Below are 21,443 nucleotides of genomic sequence, written 5' to 3'. Positions count from 1 at the left end.
ATGGCTAACATGGTGAAACCCCGTCTCCACTAAAAATACAAAAAATTAGCTGGGCATGGTGGTGGGCACCTGTAGTCCCAGCTACTTGGGAAGCTGAGGCAGGAGAATGGCGTGAACCCAGGAGGCGGGGAGGTGGAGTGGCCGATCTTGCAGTGAGCTGAGATCGACTCACTGTACTGCAGCCTGGGGACAGAGCGAGACTCCGTCTCAAAAAAAAAAAAAAAAAAAAGTTGTACTGATTTATACTCCCACGGGCAGTGTGGGAATCTGCTGGTTTCCTCTTGCTTTCTGGAATATATTGTGTTACTGAACTCCTGGGTCCCTGATTGATGAACACAATGGCATCTCAGCGTAGTTTTAATTTGCATTTCTTTTTCTTTTTATGAGATAGAGTCTCGCTCTCTGGCCCAGGTTCAAGTGCAGTGTTGCAATCTCGGCTCACTGTAACCACTGCCTTCCAGGTTCAACCGATTCTGCTGCCTCAGCCTCCTGAGTAGCTGGGATTACCGGTGCTCACCACCACGCCCAACTAATTTTTGTATTTCTAGTAGAGACGGGGTTTCACTATGTTGGCCAGGCTTGTCTTGAACCCCTGACCTCAAGTGATCCACCTGCCTTGGCCTCCCAAAGTGTTGGGATTACAGGTGTGAGCCACCCTGCCTAGCTTAATTTGCATTTCTTATTATGACTAAGGGAGGACAGCTTTTCAGATGTTTAAAAGTCATTTGTATTTCCTTCCCTGTGAATTGCTGCTTCTTACCCTTTACCTGTTTGTTTTGTCTTTTATGTTAAGAGATAGTTTCATCCTGCTGCCCAGGCTTAGTGCCTTGGGATGATCATAGTTCACTGCAGCCTGGAACTCCTGGGCTTAAGTGATCCTCCTGTCTCAGCCTCCCGAGTAGCTGGGATTACAGGTGTGAGCCACGGTGGGGCCTGGTGATGATCTGCGATGCCTTCTTTTGATTTTTTTTTTTCTTACCAATTTCTTGATGCTATCTAGGTATTAGGGAAATTAACTGCTTGTTATATGAATTGCAAATAATTTTTCCTCCTTTGTTGTTGACTTTGCTTATGGTAGTGATTGCCATGCCAGAGTTTCTTTAAGTCAAACTTAGCTGTCTTTTGTTACCACTTTTTGATTTTGTTGCATACTTAGAAAGGCCTTTCCCATTCCAAGATACTTTTTTTTTTTTAAAATTTAAAATTTTAAGTCCCCGGATACAAGTACAGAACGTGTAGGTTTGTTACATGGGTGTATGTGTGCCATGGTGGTTTGCTGCACCTGTCAACCTGTCATCTAGGCTTTAAGCCCCATATGCACTAGCTATTTTCCTAATGATTCTTCAAAAATTCTCTGAATACTGGCACTTGGCTCAAGCTCACCAGATTTGGGGGTCCTGAGTGAGGCTGGGGGCAGGACTTTACCTTTATTTTTAAATTTATTTAATTTATTTTACTTTTTAAAGTGATAGAGTCTTGTTCTGTCACCAAGGCTGGAGTGCAGTGGCACGACCATAACTCATGGCAGACTTGAACTCCTGGGCTCAAGTGAGCCTCCTGCTTCAGTTTCCCAAAGTATTGGGATTATAAGTGGGAGTCACTGTTCTTGGCCCTAGGCTTGTACCTTTCATCTTGTGGACTGTGGACATCAGCCATTATCACTCCCGGGTGCTGCGATGGGGTTTAATTTCCAGTGACTGGCCCAGAGCCTGCTCATGGGAAGATCTCAACGGAGGCTGTTGAAGGAACAGCATGCAACTGGCCGGCCCACACACATTCACACTGATGGGGGTGGGGGTTTGAGGAGGTGGGGGGTGTTGTGTGGATCAGCTTCAGGCACAGGTGTTTGGTTTCCTATGGGATGTGACCACATAACAGTAAGGCAAGAAGATGACTGCATTTATCTTCTGGGAATCACTTCTTCCTAATTGTTGCTCCCCACTATTGGCATTGGAGAAAGGCTGGCCCACAGGAGGCTGGATGAACTTTGTGTTAGCCAGGTAAGCAGAATGTCCATGCAGGTGGAAAGTAGGCAGTGAAGGTGTGCTCATCTGAGTGGGGAGGGGCATAGGTCTGGAACCTTGCTGGCGTGCCCTGGCCTTTGCCCCTTTGGCCCTGTGGCTACAAAGCTCCCCTACCAGGAGCAGCCCCCACTGGCGACTCTGGCCCTGGGGGCCTGTGAATGTTTGGTGGGGGCAGGGTGTGGAGAGGCCAAGTCCACACTGTATCTAACCCTAGACCATCTCAGGATTCAGCTTCCCCCAGCCCCTTCTCCTCAGGGTCTCAGCTCTGGCCCTCAGGGCAGCAGGAGGATGCGCTATCATCACCCCCCAGTCCCCCTGCCCTTCTGTGCCCCCCCCCCAACTTCAGAACTTTCCATGCCACAGCTTCGCCTAGTCCAGCCACAGGTGAAAAGAAAACGAGGGCAAATCACCACGATTTGGGGGTGGGAGGCAGCTGAGCCCTCGTTCTGCCCAGACAAGGCGTCCTGTACGTCTCCCACGGCTTATCACATCTGCCTGGGACTCAATGAAAGAGCCAGAGGGCCGAAGGTGACACCGGAGTCTCCAGCATGACCTTCGAGGGCCTCCAGGGGATTTCTCAAGCAGTAGGTGGCCGAAGACTGGCTCCCCTGGGGATGCATGTGAGTGTCTGGGAGTGTGTGCTCCCCAGGGTCCCGCGGAGGTCAGGGTCCTCTCCATTTAGGACAGCAAGGAGAGAAAGGCCTGGAGTGAGGCCCTGGGGCTGGGGGCTAAAGCAGCACAGAGTATCAGAAACAGGGTGCTGGGATGGTTACCGGGGACCGCCAGGGAAGACTTGGAGTCCAGCATGCGCCTAAGGGAGCTGCGGTGAGAGGCAGCAGGGGGCCTCCCCTGCCGGATGGGGCTTTCGGAAGAACCGAGGGTTCTTCGCTCTAGGGTCCCCTATTACAGCTGCGCGGCGCGGCGCGGCGGCCCGGGTAGGGTGCGGAGCCTCGCGTTCACCGGCTCTACCTGCGGGACCAGACCCCTGCAGCTCCCCAGCCAGCAGGGCCAGGGCACGCCCGGGAATCTGTGTGCTCCCCAGGACCCGGGGCGTTCGGGGCGCCGCGCCTTCCAGCGCCTGGGTTCCAGCCCGGGTCCCGGATACCGGCCCGGCGGGACCCAGGTTCCGAGTGCACCCTCCTGCCCTGCCGACTGCCCCAGCGCCGGGGCCAGGGGGCGCAGGGCCTCGCGCACGCCCGGCACGGACGCATCTTTGTCTTTCCTCTCTTCCCCGCGCGCGATCTAGCCGGGAATCGTTTTCCGGCCTCGGTGTGCTCGGCGGGGGTGAGGCGGAAGCGGCCGGGGCGGGGGCGCGGGCCCGGCAGCCACAGGCCGGTGCGGGATGCGCCCCGCAGCCGCGCCGCGTGCGCCCGGCAGAGGCGGCCCTGCGTGCCGTACGCTGCGTCCAGGGCGCGCCCGCCGCTATTCGGGAAGCTATTCAGCTTCCCGGGCTCATTAGCAGTCGCGGTGTGCGGCTCGGCGCGGGCTCACAAAGAGCTCGGCCTCGCGGACGGAGCCGGCGGCGGCGGGGCGGGGACGGCGGCGTACCGGGGCAGCCCAGCGCCCGGGCCAGGTAAGCTGGGGAACCTGGGCTGCCTGACTCGCCGGCGGCGGCAGCCTGGGGCTGCCCGGGGCGCCGCGAGAACCCGGACGCGTGGGGGGCGGCGCGGAGGTTGCGGCCCGAGCGCTCCCGAGCGCTGCCCTCCGGGCTTGGCGTGGCTGCGGGGCGGCCGCCGCTGGGATCTGGGGGTACAGCCCGGCGGCCCCACTCCTCTCTGACCGGCCCCTTCCCCCTCCCACGACGGGAGGGCGGGCGGGCGGGGCGGGGACCAGGCGTCGGCTCTCGCATCCCTGGCAGGGGGGCACCGCGGCAAGGGGCCATCCGGCGGGGGCAAGAGGCGCTGTGTGGCGGTGCTGTCCGCTCGGGTTCTGCCGGGCTGGCCGGGCCGCTTGGCACCGGCATCAAGTCCCCGTGCCGGGCGGCAACTACTGAGTTTGGGGTCGCCTCTGGGTTCGCTGCCCTCGGAGAACCCAAGCCCAGATCTTCGCCCCCTTCCCTTTCCCTTTATAATAAGGCCCAGAGGGAAAAACTTATAAATTAAAAACCCCACACCCCGTTGCCCCTGGACTGCAGGTGCCCGGTTGGGGGCACGGCACGGACCTGCCCCTTGGCCTGGCCCCTTCCCCATGGCAGGCACTGCCTGGCAAGGCTGCTGGCGGGAGATCTGGCTCAGATGGTGAAGGAGAACATCGAGGTCCCCAGTTCCCAAGCAGGGCTCCATGGGCCCGGCGGCGGGCCTCGGTGTGCCCAGGCGGGGAGGGGGCGAACTTCCTTTCGCCAACGCCTGCCAAGGACCCCCGTGGAGAGCAGAGCCTTAGAGGAGCCTGCTGATCTTAACTTCGTATTTACTGGCAGAAGGAAGGCTTAATTTTTCAGATCTATTTAGATAGGACCTGGCAGGCACCAGACGTAAATCTGTGGTTGAGTGCAGTCAGCTCCTAAATGGGCATGTGGAGGGTGAGGCACCCCAAACTCGACATCTTGCGTCTGGCACTGTTTTTGGGCTAAACTGCCTCTGGCTTCTTCAACCTCCTGTGCCTCTTTCTGTTTTTGTTTGTTTCTGTTTTCCTTCCTCTTTGAGAAAGGACAGTGGTTTTAGAAATAATGACCGGAGAGCTTTGCAGATTGAAGTGGGACAGGTTTTCCTGAGGTGCATGTTGGCAGGTGCCAGGAGCCTGCAGGCGGCGTTTTCTCAGGCCTCTGGGTCAGGGTCCCTCCAGTGAGGTGAGGCAGGGGTTTCTCCCTTCCCAGAGGTGTGGCCACTATGCCGGGGACAGGATCTCGGTTTCCGAGTCTGGGGCATCCAGGATGCCCTGCCCTCTGCACTGATTCCTGGGTAACCATGGGAGCTGCTCCCCTCTGCAGCCTGGGCTGGAGGGAATCTCCTGAGCTTAGGATTTGCGGGACAGGAGGGCCAGGGTGACACGGACCTGGAACGCTGGGGCGCCGGGCAGTGTCCAGGGCGTGAGTGGATGAAGCTGGAGCTTGCGGCTGTGTGCTGGCAGCCCTCCCTCGGTGGGCTCTAGCAGCATTGGCAGGGGGGCCCTTGGAGTGAGCTCCATGGCTGGGCTGGGGGGTGATGGCACTAGCGATGGGGCACCGAGTCTTCCCTCTCATTTGTTAGGAAGTGCGGTTTGTGCTCCTCCCCACTGTCTCCTGGGCTCATGGGATTTGAGAAGCTGCAGGCTGAGTCCCACAGGGTGTGAGTGTGTGTGATCAGGAGAGTTGGGCGGGCGCTGGAAGGAGGTGAAACTGGTGACCGTCAGCTCCTCATTCTCTTCCACCTTGCATGTTTTCGCTGACACCCCAGACCCAAGCTGTGGCCTGCTAGTTAACTTGTTTACATAATCTTCTTAAGTAGTTCTAACCTTTTTTTTTCCCCCAACAAAATGTTAGTTTTACAGGCATAATTGGTGGGGATGGATTGTGAAATGGAGGTGCATAAATACCTAGTTTGCCAACTGAGCTAAGAAATACTGGAGAAAAATAAGAGATAATTGTAAACGACACTGATCACACCCCTGGAAGCCGAGAGGGGTGATAAGACACCTTGATTTTTCTAGACAAAACTGAGGAAGTCAGAGGAAAAACAGTTGATGGTGAGGTTGGCATCAATCTGGCCTTTGTTTGGATCGGGCCGCGGTAGCTGCGGTGAGGGCTGTTGTTGGGGAGAGTGGGGGCTGAGCCTGGCTGCAGAGGTCCCCTCCAGGCCTCAGCTCCTCTCCGGCGCTCCTCGCTGTCCTCTGCCACGCATACCTGCCCCGGTGACTCAACAGGTGTGGGCTTCAGGTGACACCATGGTCTGAAGTCTTGGAGAAACCTTTACTGTCCAGGGGAGAAGAGGACTGGCGATCGGTGGGCATCGAGACCCTGCACACATCACTGGGTGGCTTGACTGGCTTCGACAGAGATCACATGCCCTGCCTTGCAGCCTGGTCCTTAGAGAAACAGAGAGAGTGGAGAGAGCTCTGGCCTGGGCAGCGGGCCTGGCTGCACCACTCACAGGCTGTGTGCCCTCCCTGCACAGTCTCAGTTCCTCACCCTTGCCAGGTGGCCGTGAGGACTGGGGACGTGGAGGCACAGGTAGGGTGTAAGGTAGCCACTAACGACCAGGCAGGTCTCCCCAGTGTAGGTGAAGTTTGAGAAGGTTGCTCACCCGGAGGCAGCCTGTGTGCCCGGCGGGGGTTGGAGGTGCTCATTGTTCTCTTGGATGGTGGTTGGGCCGAGCGCCCACAGGGAGGCTTCTCTGGCTCCTTCCTTTCCCAGAGCTCCTCCCCACCCCCCTGCCGCCCACCGCCTGGGTTGGGTCCAGCTCGTGTCTCAGAGCAGCCTGCTGGTACAGGCTGAGTCAGCTGTCGTGGGCACCATCTTTTCTCGCCTCTCCTGAAGCCAATCCTCCCCTCTCTCCCTGTCCAGACACTCAGGGGAGCCCCAGGAGGTTGGTGACCTCAAGATCATGCAGCCAGGCTCTCTCTGTGGAACCCTACGTACTGGTGGGGTGCGATTGCTGTGTGCATTATGATTTCTGTGCTGGCTGTGAGGTTTCCCAGGTTGGGCTGTGGTGTACCCCTGACTCTGCAAGTTGGCCCTGGCCAGGTGTGTCACCATTGTCCAGGCCTTCAGTGTCTTTCCAGTGCTTCCTCCACATCCATGTTACTTGGCTGGATTTTCTCAAGTTCCCCTGCTTGCTCCCAAGAATGGCCCCTCCAGGCTGCCCTGGCTCCAGGCAGACAGGCTCCTTGCCCAGATCTGCCCTGGGTTGTCCCCACCCCATCCCCACCTGTCATCTTGGCCCATGTCCATCCTGGAGATCCCAACTGAATGTGGGCTCTTTCCCTCTTATCCCTTGGTCCTCAGATTTGCCAGGCCACTCTTGACTCCAGGCCTTTGCACTTGCTGTTCCCACCCCTTTTGCATGAGCCACCCCCAGATGCCCACCTGGCCGGCTCCCTCACTTACTGCCCGCTCCCTGACAGCCCTACATAAATTAGCGTTACTTTCCCTTCTCTTGTTAACCTTGCTTTGTGTTTCTCCTTGGTACTCACCAGTCAGTGTGTTATTTATATTCTTGTTTGTTTATTGTCAGTCTCTTACCACTCAAATGTAAAAGACTTTGTTCACCTCCGGATCCCCAGTAGCTAGAAAAGTGCCTGGCACACAGAGCCTTAGTGCTATCCTTGGATGAGCGAGTGAGTGAGACATGGGAGCATTAGTCTCCTTGCAGCACATGTCCGACTCCCTGCGCCTCCTTTCCGGGAGCCCCAGAGCTGGAACCTAGCTGTGTTCACGTTTGGATCCCCCTAGAATGTAGCACAGACCCTCACTCAGTGGGCGGTCAGGAAAGAGCTGCAGAATTGTACAGTGCAACGTCAGTTTCACATAGGCCGGAGGAGAACGTGGTTGGGAAGGTAACCAGCCCAAAGAGTGAGCTTTCTGATTCTGCACTAAGATTCATTTTTGGATTTTCAGTTGTTTGGGTTCTCTGCACCCAGGCGGTCCCTGCTGCCAGAGTCAGCTCTGCACCTCCCTGCAGTCACCTCGGATGTGGATGCACTTTGGAAGGAGGCACCCCCACGCCCAGATTCCCTTTCGGCTCCATCTGGATCTTTCCAAACTTGTCTTATATTTAATGTCAGACTCTGTCCCAGGGCTCTCAGCCACTCTGCTTTCCCTTCCAGAAGCCTCTGCCTGGCTGTCTCCTGCCTATGTCCTGGTTGCAGGAGATGCTTTAGTTTGATGAGAAAGGGACTGGGAGGTTGGAAAAGAGGATGGAATTTGGAGTAACAAGAGCTCAGTTCCAGCCTGGCCCTGCCGCTAATCCCTGGGGCCCAGGGCCTGTCACCCGGCTTGAGAGTCTTCCTCAGCATCTGAAATACACGCATGAGGCCTCTTGCCTGCGGTTGTTTTGAGGCACAAACGTGACGTGATATTCAACCGATGCAAGATATTTTATGCCAGCAAGGGCTCTGTGGTGTGGCCACGTAGCTTCGGGCCTGTGCGGCTTCTCTTACTGTGCTGAGCGTTTTAAGGGTCAGGATTGTGGGTTACTGCTACTGCGTAGTGAGAGAATGCGGAGGAGGCACGTCATAAACTCTAAGGGCTGTTTTAATGTAAGGTGCTACGTCTGTTGCTTTGTGGTTCAAGGATCAAAATTAAGAGAAAAAAATACGAGGTTGAACTTCCTGCATTGAGTGACCGCGAAAATATTTTCGTCTCTAGTTTTCTGGAAACGGAAGCACCCCAACATCTGAAGATGGTTTTGATGGCGAAACTCCTGGAATGAAACACACATCGTCAGGCAGTTCTGTGTGTTGAGTTCCATCCCTCTTTGTTTGTCATTTTAAACGATTTTCCAACAAATCCGAAAGGCGCATCTTATCTTAACTTCGAAACGAGGAGGCTGGGGACAGGTGGCTGAGCTGTGGGTCACCTGAGAGCACTCTGCTGTGACGGGGCAGTGCTGGCCTTTGAGCCTGAGCTGGAGACAGTGTGAGGCCCATGTTTTCTCCCTGTCTCCTGCTGGGCCCCATTTTATATCAGATTTGTTTTTAACAGGGTGGGTATGACTAGGACTTATGACCACTGGTGGGCACGTACAGGGCTGATTTTTAACACGTGCCGAGAGACTGATGGCTGGCATCAGAGAGTCATGGAAATGCCACAGATGACGTGGGCCCTTCACAGGGATGGGCAGAGGGTCTGGGAGCTTCCCCTCCAGGAAGATGGCTGACATGGTTGGTGGGACACTAAGGTGTTTTCCATTTTGCACTTGAAGCCAACGTGGATTCTTAGCACTTCTTGTCCCTGGAATCAACTGTGCAGAGAGACGCTTGGTTCTGAAATTCTCAGGCAAAGACAGTTCTGGGGAAACCCTAATTAGTAAATAGTGAGTCGGAGAACGCTTGACATGTAGCATTTTCAGTTGAGATGTATATGTACAGTCATGCGTCACATGACAATGTTTTGGTTAACGATAGCATATATGACAGAGGTCCCATAAGATTATTATGGAGCTGAAAAATCCCTATTGCCTAGTGACATTGTCATAAAGTTGTAGTGCAGTTACTTTATTTTAAAAAAATTTAATGTAGCCTAAGTGTACAATATTTATGAACTCTACGCTAGTGTACAGATGGACTCACCCAGAGAAATTTCCAGTCCTACAAGCTCCATTCGTGGTAAGTGCCCTAGATGGGGTATTGCGTTTTATCTTTTTTTTTTTTTTTTTTTTGATACGGAATCTTACTCTGTCACCCAGGCTGGAGTACAGTGGCGCGATCTCGGCTCACTGCAAGCTCCGCCTCCCGGGTTCACGCCATTCTCCTGCCTCAGTCTCCCAAGTAGCTGGGACTACAGGCGCCCACCACCACGCCCGGATAATTTTTGTATTTTTAGTAGAGACGGGATTTCACTGTGTTAGCCAGGGTGGTCTCAACCTTCTGACCTCATGATCCACCCACCTTGGCCTCCCGAAGTGTTGGGATTACAGGCGTGAGCCACTGTGCCCAGCCCCTGTGTTTTATCTTTTATACCGTATTTTTACTGTGCCTTTTGTATGTTTAGATACATACTTACCATTGGGTTACAGTTGCCCACAGTACTCAGCATGACAACATGCTGCCCAGGTGTGTAGCCTATAGCCAAGGTGTGGAGTAGGTTTGTGTGAAGTATGCTCTGTGGTGTTTGCACAGTGATGAAATTTCCTAATGACAGATTTCTCAGAACGCGTCCCTGTCATTAAGCGATGCATAACTGTGGGTATGTGTGTGTGTGTGTGTGTGTGTATGTATATATGTGTGTATATATATATAATTTTTTTTTATTTGGTTGGTTTTACATTCCTGGAATTGACTCTCCAGCAGGGCAGCTCTAAATATGAATTTCCTCTGAACTGTTACGTTGTTAATTTAATAAAAAACGTATAGTTTATGGTTTCCCACAATTGGTTTGATTGTCACCTGTCTTGGAAAAATCCATTGTTGCAAAAACAGGAAAACCACTAATTGAGTGAACGCGTGCATTTAGGGATGATGGATTTCTCAGGTCTCTCTGGAAGCAAGTGTGTGCATTGTGCAAATAAAACACAGTTTCTGTTTCTCAGTCTTTTGGTGTACTAAGTGAGCCATGTGCTCTAGCATCTGTCTGTATTATCTGGAGCTGGTGGAGCTGTCCCGGGTGTGGTGCAGTGGGGCCAGGCATGTGTTAGGGATTGGAAGCTCTGGGAAGCCAGGCTCTGCCTCCACGCGTGAGCCAGCTGTACAGCGTCGCTGCTCAGAGTTTATCTTGACTCATCCCAGGAAGGCACATGGAGATCTGTGTCTTCTTCCTCACCAGCCACTGAGTTACTGTGGATGGAAGAGATGAGATGTGGGCAACTGTTCTGCTACAGTAAAGCACTTAGTCAGTGCAGTCACCAGGGTTAGGGTGTGTGTGTGTTTTACCAACTTGCCTGCTGGGTTTCAGACACCTGGCACTACCTCCAGCCTCTAACTGATTCTGGCTAGTATGCGTGAAAGCTGTCAGCTGAGTGATGAATGGACTGATTTTGGCCATAGGTCCCTGCACTTCCCACCTGGCCTGACTGCTAGATTGTGAGCCCCGAGGCAGGACTGAGGGGGTCACATTGATGGCTGATTCTCTCGGGAATGGCATTGGGTGAAGTCGAGGTTTTCCTGACCCACAGCCCCTACTTCCGTGCATGTATTGTGAAGATTCTGCCCGTGAACCTTGTCTACCCTTCGAGTCCTAAGGTTCGGGCACCTGGAGAGGAGCATGTCATGGTTTTGCAGGTTGGGTGTGCGGTTGTTGGGGAAGACGTCTGTGTGCTGTCTTGGGTTGGAAGCTTTGAGAGCAGAAGCCCCTCCAGACCAAGAACTCCTGATTGTGCCTTTCCCTTGGGCTTTCACAGATTTCAGCTTCTAAATTAATTGCATTTGATTAAGTAATGGTTTTCTTCTTGATCACAGGCGGGCCTGTGTTTAATCAGCACTGAGGACTGGCGCTACTTCAGTTGATTTGATGCACCCAGAGGCAGCCTCACCTCCAACTTGTCTTGACTTTGTTTGGGGAGCTGCCGTGGGGGACCCCTGGACTGTCAGCATTCCCACCCCTCACTTTGGCAACCCTGGCCTAACTCCTTGTATGTGTTGCTCCTTTTATCCATCACATAGGATGGCTTAATCTAATAGTGGAAACAAAGGGGTGCGGAACACTAATGTGGTAGGTCTCACCTTGTCCACCTTTCACTCTCAGTCCTTTGACACTCAGGGACTCTGCAGTGGTAGAACCGGGGGCAGGTACCCTTCACTTTCCTTACCCCCGGGTCCCTTTGCCTGGAGCTCTGTCCATCCATCCACCCATCCGCTCAGCAGATATTTTCCATTTACTGTATTCCAGCTTTCTTGTTCTCAGTTTAGAGCTTGGTGGGATCAGGAGGGAGGGCATGGAGGGGGCTGCTGGAGAATGTGCAGTGGTGTCGGACCCCCATTCTGGCTCTGGGTCCAAGGCCCTCCTAGAGAGGCACAGTCTGGCAGATGTGAGAGCCCCACGGTAAGTTGGGGTAGATCATGGACCCCATCCTATAAAAGTGGGTGGGTTTGTCCCTTCAGAGCCCAGGCCCGAAGATCCCTCCAGGCAGAAGGGCGAGCCTGGAGTGGGGCATCCTGGGCACAGGGAGGACCAAGTTTTTGGCAGGAGGACTATGTGGTTTGTGTAGGTCAGAGCTGGAGATGGGGGTTGGAGGGCAGTTCGTGACGATTAGGAGCTTGGTGGCCCTAGAGAGTCCTCGCTGTGGGTTGGGAGCGAAGCAGATGGGCCAGTAACAATGCATGGTTTACCAAGCGAACTCTAGGAGAGTGATCTCTGCAGCTGGCTTCCCTAGCGGACAGGTCAGAGCGTGGGAGAATGACGCGGTCAGGGGCGTGTTCAGGGGTGCATCTAGAGGTGAGGGGAGGGTGCAGGGAGGTGCGGGTGGAGGATGCGCGGCATGGGGTGGGGAGGGACTCAGTGAGGATGCAGGAGGGTGGCGGGGGCAGGTGTCTGGCCCAGGCAGCTCCTGCGTCATTGGGGGGCTCGGGAGCCCGCTCCCTACTGTGTTCTGTAGGAGGCGGCGGCTGCTGCCAAGTCCCAGCCTTACGAGTGCGGACGTTTAATTTTACCCTTTAGAGATTTACAGGATTTCTAGATTAACTTGCCCCTGTTCTTCTGCAAGAATGACAAAATCCACGACAAACCATTCATCACATTATTAATTTGCTCACCCAGCCTTAACCTGTGCAGCTCCGCCGACTTACCCTGGGCACACAGGGAGGCCTGGGTCCCGCAGGCAGCTCCAGTGTGAAGGGGTGCGGGTGGCAGTGCAGGTGCGGCCTCACTGCTGCTGGACCCCCGTGGCTGGCCTCAGCTGGCTGGGCACGCAGGCTGTCCTTAAGGGGCTCCCGGTGGCTTTCTGGCCCTGTGTCAGGAGAGGGGACTGCAGAGGGCTTGGGAAAGGGAACAGGAGTGGCAGTGCTGCAGGATGATGGGCTCCACAGGCCTCTGCAGCAGGCGCAGTCTGGGGAGACATTTGGTGCCTCCTGTCCGTGGCCTCGATATGCCAGGGCGTCTGCAGGTTGGGCCCTCTTCCCCTTTCGGGTGGAGGGAGCTGTTCATCCTCTGGGGGCTGCTGGGCCAGAAATATCTCTTACCTGATAATGTCAAGCATCAGAGGTCCCTGTTTCGTGGGTCAGTTGCTGTATGTTTTGGAGCTGCAGTCAGTCTGTTTTTCTCACTGGCATGGTGCGGAGGTGGGGGGCAGTATTCCCTCCTGTGAGGCCCATGTCCGCCTCATTATCCCTGTCTGCTGGGACTGTGCTGGACACTGGCTGGGGCTGCCTTTGTTACTCCATGCGCTGTAACTGGAAAGGCCTGCTACTTGTTAGGCTCCTTAGAAATCTGATTTGAAGGCTGGGCGTGGTGGTTCATGAGGTAATCCCAGCAGTTTGGGAGGCAGAGGAGGGAGGCTTGCTTAAGCCCAGGAGTTTGAGACTAGCCTGGGTAACATAAGGAGACCCCATCTCTACAAAAAATAGAAAAGTTAGCCGGATGTGGTGGCTCACGCGTGTGGTCCTAGCTACTCGGGAGGCTGAGGTGGGAGGATTGCTTAAGCCCAGGAGGTTGAGGCTGCAGTGAGCTGTGATTGCGCCACTCTACTCCAACCTTGGTGACAGTCAGAACCTGTCTCAAAAAAAAAAAAAAAAAAATCTGATTTGAAGGAGAGAGCTCTATTTGATGCGGGGGTTGAGGGTGGAGAGCACCTCTGTGAGTAGACCTTTCTATCATCTTGATGGTTTTAATGAGATATCTAATATTATGCTAGTACACATCAACTGATGTTCCAAACCTTCGTTCTTTTCTTCTTTTCTTTCCCTTTCCCTTTCCTTCCTTCCTTCCTTCCTTCCTTCCTTCCTTCCTTCCTTCCTTCCTTCCTTCCTTCCCTCTTCCTTCCTTTCTCTCTCTCTTTTTCTTTCCCTTTCTCTCTCTCTCTCTCTCTCTTTCTTTTTTCTTGATGGAGTCTTGCCCTGTCACCCAGGCTGGAGTGCAGTGGCGTGATATCGGCTCACTGCAAGCTCTGCCTCCTGGGTTCATGCCATTCTCCTGCCTCAGCCTCCCCAGCAGCTGGGACTACAGGCACCCACCACCACGCCCAGCTAATTTTTTGTGTTTTTAGTAGAGACGGGGTTTCACTGTGTTAGCCAGGATGGTCTCGATCTCCTGACCTTGTGATCTGCCTGCCTTAGCCTCCCAAAGTGCTGGGATTACAGGCGTGAACCACCGTGCCCGTCCTCTTTCTTTACTGTGATGTAGAGAAACCAAACTCTGGTGTATTTAATACATTGTATTTCACAGCAGGGATCACTGCCTCGCTCGCCTATCATGGTGTGGGGGCAGTGCCTGATTCTGGAGATGGCTGTCATTGTGCTGAGTGGATCAGCAGTGGCTGCTCCCGAAAAGTCCAGTAAAACCCACCTGTACTTGTAGAAATCCAAATAGAGTTTACTTTCCAGTGGCCACCCTTTTAAGTACAATTAGATTTAGTTTCAAGGAAGTAACTGGAGATCTAATACATTAATTTGGGACTGATTTTTGCCCCACCCTTCCAGTCCCTGACAGTGGTCCCCAAACTCTCCATCATGTTCCTTATTGGAACCTTCCAGGCTGACATAGGCTTAGAGTCCATTATGGGGTGTTCAAGGTCCAGAATTCATGTCGCCTGATTGCTTGGACACAACTGGACCTCACGTCTCCGGCCCTGACACCAGAAACTAGGCCTCCATCTGCCAATGTCTCAGTGGAATCTATTTTAACAAATGACTCATCTTAAAATAATGCACTACGTAATCAACAAGAAAAGGAGAGAACACCCAGTAGGAAAATGGCAAAAGACACGTCACGTGCGCATGCACACACACACACGTCCACTAAAGAGATGAAAATATACTCCACTCCATTAGTCATCAGGGAGATGCAAAATGAATTGTAAATGGGACACCATTCCACACCCACCAGAATGGCTAACATCAAAAGAGCAGAAAAAGCCGGGTGCGGTGGCTCATGCTTGTAATCCCAGCACTTTGGGAGCTGAGGCGGCTGGATCACTTGAGGTCAGGAGTTTGAGACCAGCCTGACCAACATGGTGAAACCCTTTCTCTACTAAAAATACAAGAAAAATTAGCTGGGCATAGTGGCGGGTGCCTGTAATCCCAGCTACTTGGGAGGCTGACGTGGGAGAATTGCCTGAACCTAGGAGGCGGAGTTTGCAGTGAGCCGAGATCGCGCCACTGCACTTCAGCCTGGGTGACAGAGCGAGACTCCGTCTCAAAAAAAAAAAAAAAAAAAAAGGCAGAAAATAGCAGGTGTTGGTGCGGATGTGAGACAAATGGACCTCTGATTGCTGGTCAGAGGAGACATCCGTACAACTGCTTTGGGAAGCTTTTTTTGTAGAATTAAGTAAAGCTAAGCTTACAAATACTCTGTGACCAGCAGTCTCAATCCAAATGAAATGGAGTAAAATGGGCATATGGGCATTAGTGGCCTTCAAATGACATCAGGTTCTAATCCCTGAAACCTGTGAATGTTACTTTATACGATAGTGGTTTTGCAGATGTGTTTAAGGATTTTGAAATGAAGAGATTGTCTTGAATTATCTGGGTGGGTCCTAAATGCCATCCTCAAGGATTGTATAAGAGAGTGGCAGACAGAGATGTGGCCAAGGAGGCAGAAATTGGAGTGATGCGGCCACAGCTCAGGGAACGCCGGCAGCTAGGAGAAACTATACGGGGCCAAGGAAAGGATTCTCCCCTAGTGCCTCTGGAGGGAATGTGGCTCTGCCAACAGCTTGATTTCAGCCCGGTGAAACTGCTTGCAGACTTCTAGCCCCCAGAACTGTGAGAGAAGAAGTGTGTTTTCAGCCACCCAGTTTTGTGGTCATTTGTCACAGCAGCTGTTGGAAACGGATACAGCCATCAAGAGACACATGAAAGTGTCCATAGCGGCCGGGCGCGGTGGCTCAAGCCTGTAATCCCAGCACTTTGGGAGGCCGAGACGGGCGGATCACGAGGTCAGGAGATCGAGACCATCCTGGCTAACACGGTGAAACCCCGTCTCTACTAAAAAATACAAAAAACTAGCCGGGCGAGGTGGCGGGCGCCTGTAGTCCCAGCTACTCGGGAGGCTGAGGCAGGAGAATGGCGTAAACCCGGGAGGCGGAGCTTGCAGTGAGCCGAGATCGCGCCACTGCACTCCAGCCTGGGTGACAGAGCCAGACTCCGTCTCAAAAAAAAAAAAAAAAAAAAAAGAAAGTGTCCATAGCAGTGTGATGGTAACTGCCAAAGTGCAGATAAACCAGATGGCCGTCCTCAGCCGAATGGATCGGTACCCCGAGCGTCTTCTCACAGGGCGCACCGAACGGCAGGCCAAGAATGGGCACTCTGCGGGTGTGTGCCAGCTGTGCGGATGGGGCTGGCCGCGTGACGTGGAGCAAAAAACCCCAGATGCTAGAGTGCATACTGCGTGATTCTGTGTCTAGGAAGGGCAACAGGCAACCGTCATGGGTGGAAGTCAGGTTGCCCTCGGGAGATGGTACTTCGAGGAGGCCCAGGGGGAGGAAAGCGCAGCTTTTGGAGGTGCTGATAATGTCCCCTTTCTCTATCTTGGTTTGCATGGGAAAGTTCCATTTATGCTATGGAACTTTTGTGTGTATATATATTGTGTGTGTGTATGTGTGTGTGTATATATATATATGTATATTTCAAGAAAAGTATACAAACAGAGCAGTTCATCATTTTGGAGTTTTCAAGGTGAAATTTGAATGGAGTGAGTCATGGCTTCTTTTACTGCCAGAACAATACTATCAAAATCGAGATTATACTTAATGTGAGATAATTAGATTTTGCCATTACAACAAATGCTTCTAAATATTTAGATGCACACTATGTTTTCTAAGTGAGATCAGGGTATGTAAACCCGCGTAGGACACTAAGATCTATATAGATTTCATTGGTGTGGATAAGTTATCTGCAGGAAATGTATTTTTATTTCTGCATATAAAAGAAGCTGTGCTTTTAAAGAAAACTAGACCCAAGTAACCCAAATATTTAAGTATCAAACGTTATGTGGTTGCAGTTGAGTGGGAAACCAAAGAGCTTTAAGAAGAGCAGTCGGGGGGAGATGCTACACGGGGAAAACTCCTCGGGACAGCCCCATGTCCTCGCAGCCCAGAAGTCGTGGGTGGAGGTTCTATGGCACCACCTGGCCACCTGCCTCCCCAGGCAAGGGCCCAACCCCTCAGGTCCCCAGAGGTGCCCTCTCTCCCTTGCCCACATCTCTCCCTGGCCTGCCTTCCCTGCCTCTTCCACCTCTGAGCTTCTCGTCTCTCTGGACTCTACTTTGCCCCTTCCCGGTTGCCCCCAGAGCTCTCATTCTGGCTGTGAGCCCACCAGGATAGGGCCATGCCGCTGAATTCAGAGGAGAGAGACTCTTTGTCCGACGACTGTGGACCTCGTAACCACTGAGCTTCATGGGCCACAGTGTGGATGAATGAGCACAGCCATGGCATGGGTTCACCTAAGGCTTTGTGGAGGCCGTGAGCACAGCCGTGGTGTGGCTTCACCTGAGGCTTCCTGGAAGCCATTTTGCATTGCAGCCGGTTGGAGGCCTCCACGTGCTCTGGGCATCGTGTGTGCGTGACCTTGCTCTGTACCCTTGCCTATTCACCCTGCAAGGACTTCTCTTGTGTGTCTCTGTCCTGGGGCTGTGCGTGTGAGTTCACTTCCTCCTCAGCCTCCTACCGAGGCACTGGGAGACTTTGGGCTGGACACGCGTGCAGGCCTGGTCACGGCATTCCTGCAATTGTGCTGTCTGCGGACTGTTTCCGATTCATAGGTCTAAGGATGTAGAAATGCAGAATGAGCATGTAGAGACCTTCGTGGTTGCCTCTGTGTGTTGGATCGGATAATAAAGTGAGGAATGTCTTTAAAAAACATTCGTTTAGGTAGTAATTCAGTTTTATTTTATTTTGCAAACGTAGAGATCTGTAATATACTGGGAAAAAACCAGTCTTTCCCCCTAGATGGTTTGCGACACGGTGGTGTGAAGTGTGGGAGAGTGTGTGGGGAGAGGCAAGGAGGAGGCAGGGCAGGGGTGGAGGGTCAGAGAGTGGAAGGTGAGGGACCCCCGGGGGAGAGGACCTCAGCGTTGTGTCAGTTCCTTTAGAAAGGCCCACTGCCCTGCCCCTGGCTGGGGCTGAGCCCTCGATCCCAGCACCTGGCACAGCACCTGGAACTCGGTAGCTACTCCAGGTGAGGAGTTGGAGCCCCACACAGGAGGACTGGGCTGTGGTCACGGATGGCAGAAGCAGATCCTTTGTTTGCACCAGACCTTGACCCTGTGCCCTGTAGGTCCTCCCAACCCTCCTTCCCGGCCTCTCCCTGCCGGACCCAGGCTTCTTCGGGCTCATCAGACCTGAACAGCCTGACAGTGTGGCTGCGTGGGAATGGGTGGCAGATGCTGTTCTCCCCAGTGCTAATCACTAATGCTGGGCACCGTGCATCAGCGTTGTGGTGACGGCAGCATTGGGTGGATCTTCAGGGAATGTCCCTGGTGCCCTCTCAGGGGCTCTGAGGATCCCACATGACAGAGACCAGCATCCACTGCCCTGGCCACTCATTCAGGTCACTTTATGCTTGGTGACACGTCATCGTTGCTCAAACTGAAGCCTCCCTGTGGCTTTGTCATCTTCTTTCCAGCCGAGGGAGCTGTCCTGACAGACTCTCCCTGTCACCTTGGCATTTTACTACTGCGGTGCGTTTGGTGACATTTGTAAATGTGATGATTTTTTTTTTTGCTGTGCCCTTTGTTGCTGTGGCTGCTTCTACAAATGTGAGGATGAGCCGTCGGGGGCTGCTTCCCGGCATTTTGAGCCCTTTAGCCTGGACAGTGCCCCTGTGTGTCCTGTTTCCCTGTCAGGATGTGCTGTCCCATCTGCAGCCTATTCACCCTGCAAGGACTTCTCTTGTGTGTCTCTGTCCTGGGGCTGACTGGCTGCCTGGCAGACAGGCAGGCACTCACTCATTTGTATGCCCCCTCACCCAGGTCCTCCTTGTAATATGTATTGTAAATTGTATGTTTACAACTTACCCTTGTCTACATACATGTGGCCCACTGCCCTGCCCCTGGCTGGGGCTGACCCCTGGATCCCAGCACCTGGCACAGCACCTGGAACTCAGTAGCTACTCCAGGAAAGTGGTCAAATGGTTTCAACAGCTCCACACCCCATCCCATGTCAGAGAGACTGGAGTACCAAGCGCAGCGATGCTCCGGTGGTCATTCCCAGGGATGTGCATGAAGCAAGCTGGTGTCATGTGATGCGGTCACTGGAGGATCTCAGAGAGATTTTGTGTCTCCAGCCATACTGCAGGCACACTTGACTCTGTCCTAGTGCTTAGGTAGCACAATGGCTTCATCAGCCATCACTGTGGCCTGAGGATCTGAAAGGGTGTCCAAGGAGTGGGCCTGGTGGTGCTGCCGCCACCTCCAGCCCCCCCCCAGCTCTGGGATTTGGGGTTGTCTGAGCCGTGCTCCACCCTCCCAGATCCAGTGGGAGCCAGCCTGGCACGACGCGGCCCTGTGGCTTGGGCCAGGCTCTCTCGGTGGTCTCCTGGCTGGCATTTGCACTATGGAAAGCCCCTCTTCCTATGGGCCTGTCCTTGCCTTCAGCACAGCTGGGATTTGGGGTGGGTTTTCTGTATGTGGTGGTGTGTGTGGTTCAGAAGCACAGACGCATGACTTCTCTGTGCCCCGGACGCTTTCCAGCTGCATCTCCCGCGTTTGTGGTTGGGGGGTGGCGCTTTGCTTATTATACCTGGGGAAGGGTTGGGTGGTCCTGGATGCAGCCCCTTCTCATCTCCCTGTGCCGTGGCCACACCCCTGACTGTTTTTGCCCTGGATGATTGATGTGGGAGCTGGACTGTGGCCAGAGAGTCTCCCTGCCCATGCTGGCCTGCGGACTGCTGCCTGGCCACCCTGCGGGATTGGGGACGTCTCAGGAGTGAGCGTTCCAGTGTTTGCAGTGCCGAGGGCATCATGCGGGGTTCTGGCACACACACAAACCAGCATCGGGAAGCCTGGACCCTGCCCTCGGGGAGCTTTTGGTGTGTGTGTGTGTGTGTGTGTGTGTGTGTGTGTGTGTTGGGGGTCTGTGGTGGGGGAGGGGAAGAATAAAGGGCCAGATGGGGCTCCAGCAACATGTGGCAGCAGGAGGGAAGATTTAGACCTGAGTGAAGTGGGCATCAGAGATGGGGGGTCATACAAACCCAAGGGTAAAGGGGGGTGCACTTCCATCCTCACTCCTCCAATGTGGGCTGCACCCAGTGACCTCCGTCCACGGAGCCCAGTGCAGGAAGGGGAAGCAGAAACCCCACACACACTGCCTCAGCCTGGGGCCACGGTTGGCGCCAACAGCAAGTCATGTGGGTGGCACGTGCCCTGGGTGACGCTGGGGAGAAGCGCACTTTCCCTCTGTACCCATCCTCCCCCAAATCCATTACCACTACATCATTAGGAGGAAAACTCCAGACACATTCTGGTTGAGAGGCATTCTACAAAATACCATGCCAGTGCTCTTCAAAATATCAAGTCTGTCAAAACTAAGGACACTCTGAGATGCCATCACAGCCAAGAGCAGGGCCCTCTTCCCTTTTCAGGTGGAGGGAGCCTGAGGGGATGCAGCAGCCGAGCGTGATGTGCTGTCCTGCAGGGGGTCCCGGAGCAGAAAGAGGGCGCTAGGGAGAAACTGTGGAAATCACAGGGAAGTATGGACTTGAGTTAATAATAGTGCATCGAGATTCATTAATTGTGATTAATATACTGTGCTGATGTATGCCAATGTTAATAATCGTGGAAGATGGCTGTAGGTATATGAGAACTCTGTGGAGTCTACTCAGTTTTTCTCTTAAGTCTAGAACTGTTGTAAAAATGAAGTCTATAAAAGATTGTTGGAAGGCAGATTGTGTCCCTCTACCATGTCCCCGGTGGTGGGGCCTTGACTCCGAACCTCACTGTTCTCCCATCTGTCTGAGGACCCTCAGCTTTGTCATCCTTTTTGGTCCATCTTTACTGTTCCCATGAAAACTGGGGGGCAAGCTCGTGTTAGTATTTAGAACATGTATGTTTCAGTGCCCCAAGTTTCTGGGTGCTTGAAAATGACTGTTTCTCAGATGCAGCCTGCCTGGGTGCTGGGGGCCGTCCCTGGGAGAGAGAGAAGCCCAGTGACTTGAGCATGGAAGATTTTGAAAACAAAACATCAAAGCCTTGTTTGCTGACGTCCTATGGCCCAGCTCACTTTCTGGGGTGCCGGCCAGGTTCTATGGTCTGATGACACTGGCAGCAGTGTCCCTGGCCTTTGGCTTTCTGTTATGTTCACTAGAAAAGACGAATATGTCCTGTGATGCTCGATCCCCTGGTCAGCCCCTTGGGCTCACTTATAGTCAGTGACAGAGCCTATGTTTTTTGGGGGAGGCGACATTGGTCACAATAGACGATAGCGACCAAAGCTGTTGTAAGTGCTGTTGACCGTCCAGTGAGGAGGCAAAAGACAGCCAACATCTTCATGAACTGGGCTGGCACCTGAGCATTTATGGCCACGGTATAGCTGAGTAGCTGGTGGATCCACTTTGTTCCTGCAGAAAGGGAGGCCTGCTGGGGACACAGAAAACCAGCCCTGGCCGCTGAAATGGCCATTTCAGCTTCAACTTACATGAGGGTCAGTGCCTGTATTTGTGGTGGAGGCCCGGGATGAAGTGAAAGAGAGTCCAGGGAGGGCA

The 21,443-nt window shown here is 53.5% G+C and overlaps 1 protein-coding gene across 9 annotated transcripts in view; it reads left to right on the top strand.

Moving 5' to 3' along the window:
• The first annotated feature begins 2,508 nt into the window (after positions 1-2,508).
• Positions 2,509-21,443, top strand: part of APBA2 (amyloid beta precursor protein binding family A member 2) — a 240,109-nt gene continuing 221,174 nt past the window's right edge. For 7 of the 9 annotated variants that reach the window (XM_065547670.1, XM_065547676.1, XM_065547669.1 and 4 more), the window contains exon 1: positions 2,509-2,644. The gene's annotated coding sequence lies outside the window, so the exon portion shown is untranslated. Of the gene's footprint in view, positions 2,645-3,481; positions 3,598-21,443 lie in introns of those variants that run through there. The other 2 variants (XM_073995404.1, XM_065547673.1) reach the window with 1 other exon arrangement.

Source organism: Macaca fascicularis, chromosome 7 (genome assembly GCF_037993035.2).
Source record: "Macaca fascicularis isolate 582-1 chromosome 7, T2T-MFA8v1.1".
NCBI lineage: Eukaryota > Metazoa > Chordata > Mammalia > Primates > Cercopithecidae > Macaca > Macaca fascicularis.
Note: the sequence above shows the minus strand (reverse complement) of the source record. Positions and strands in the feature narration are given on the sequence as shown.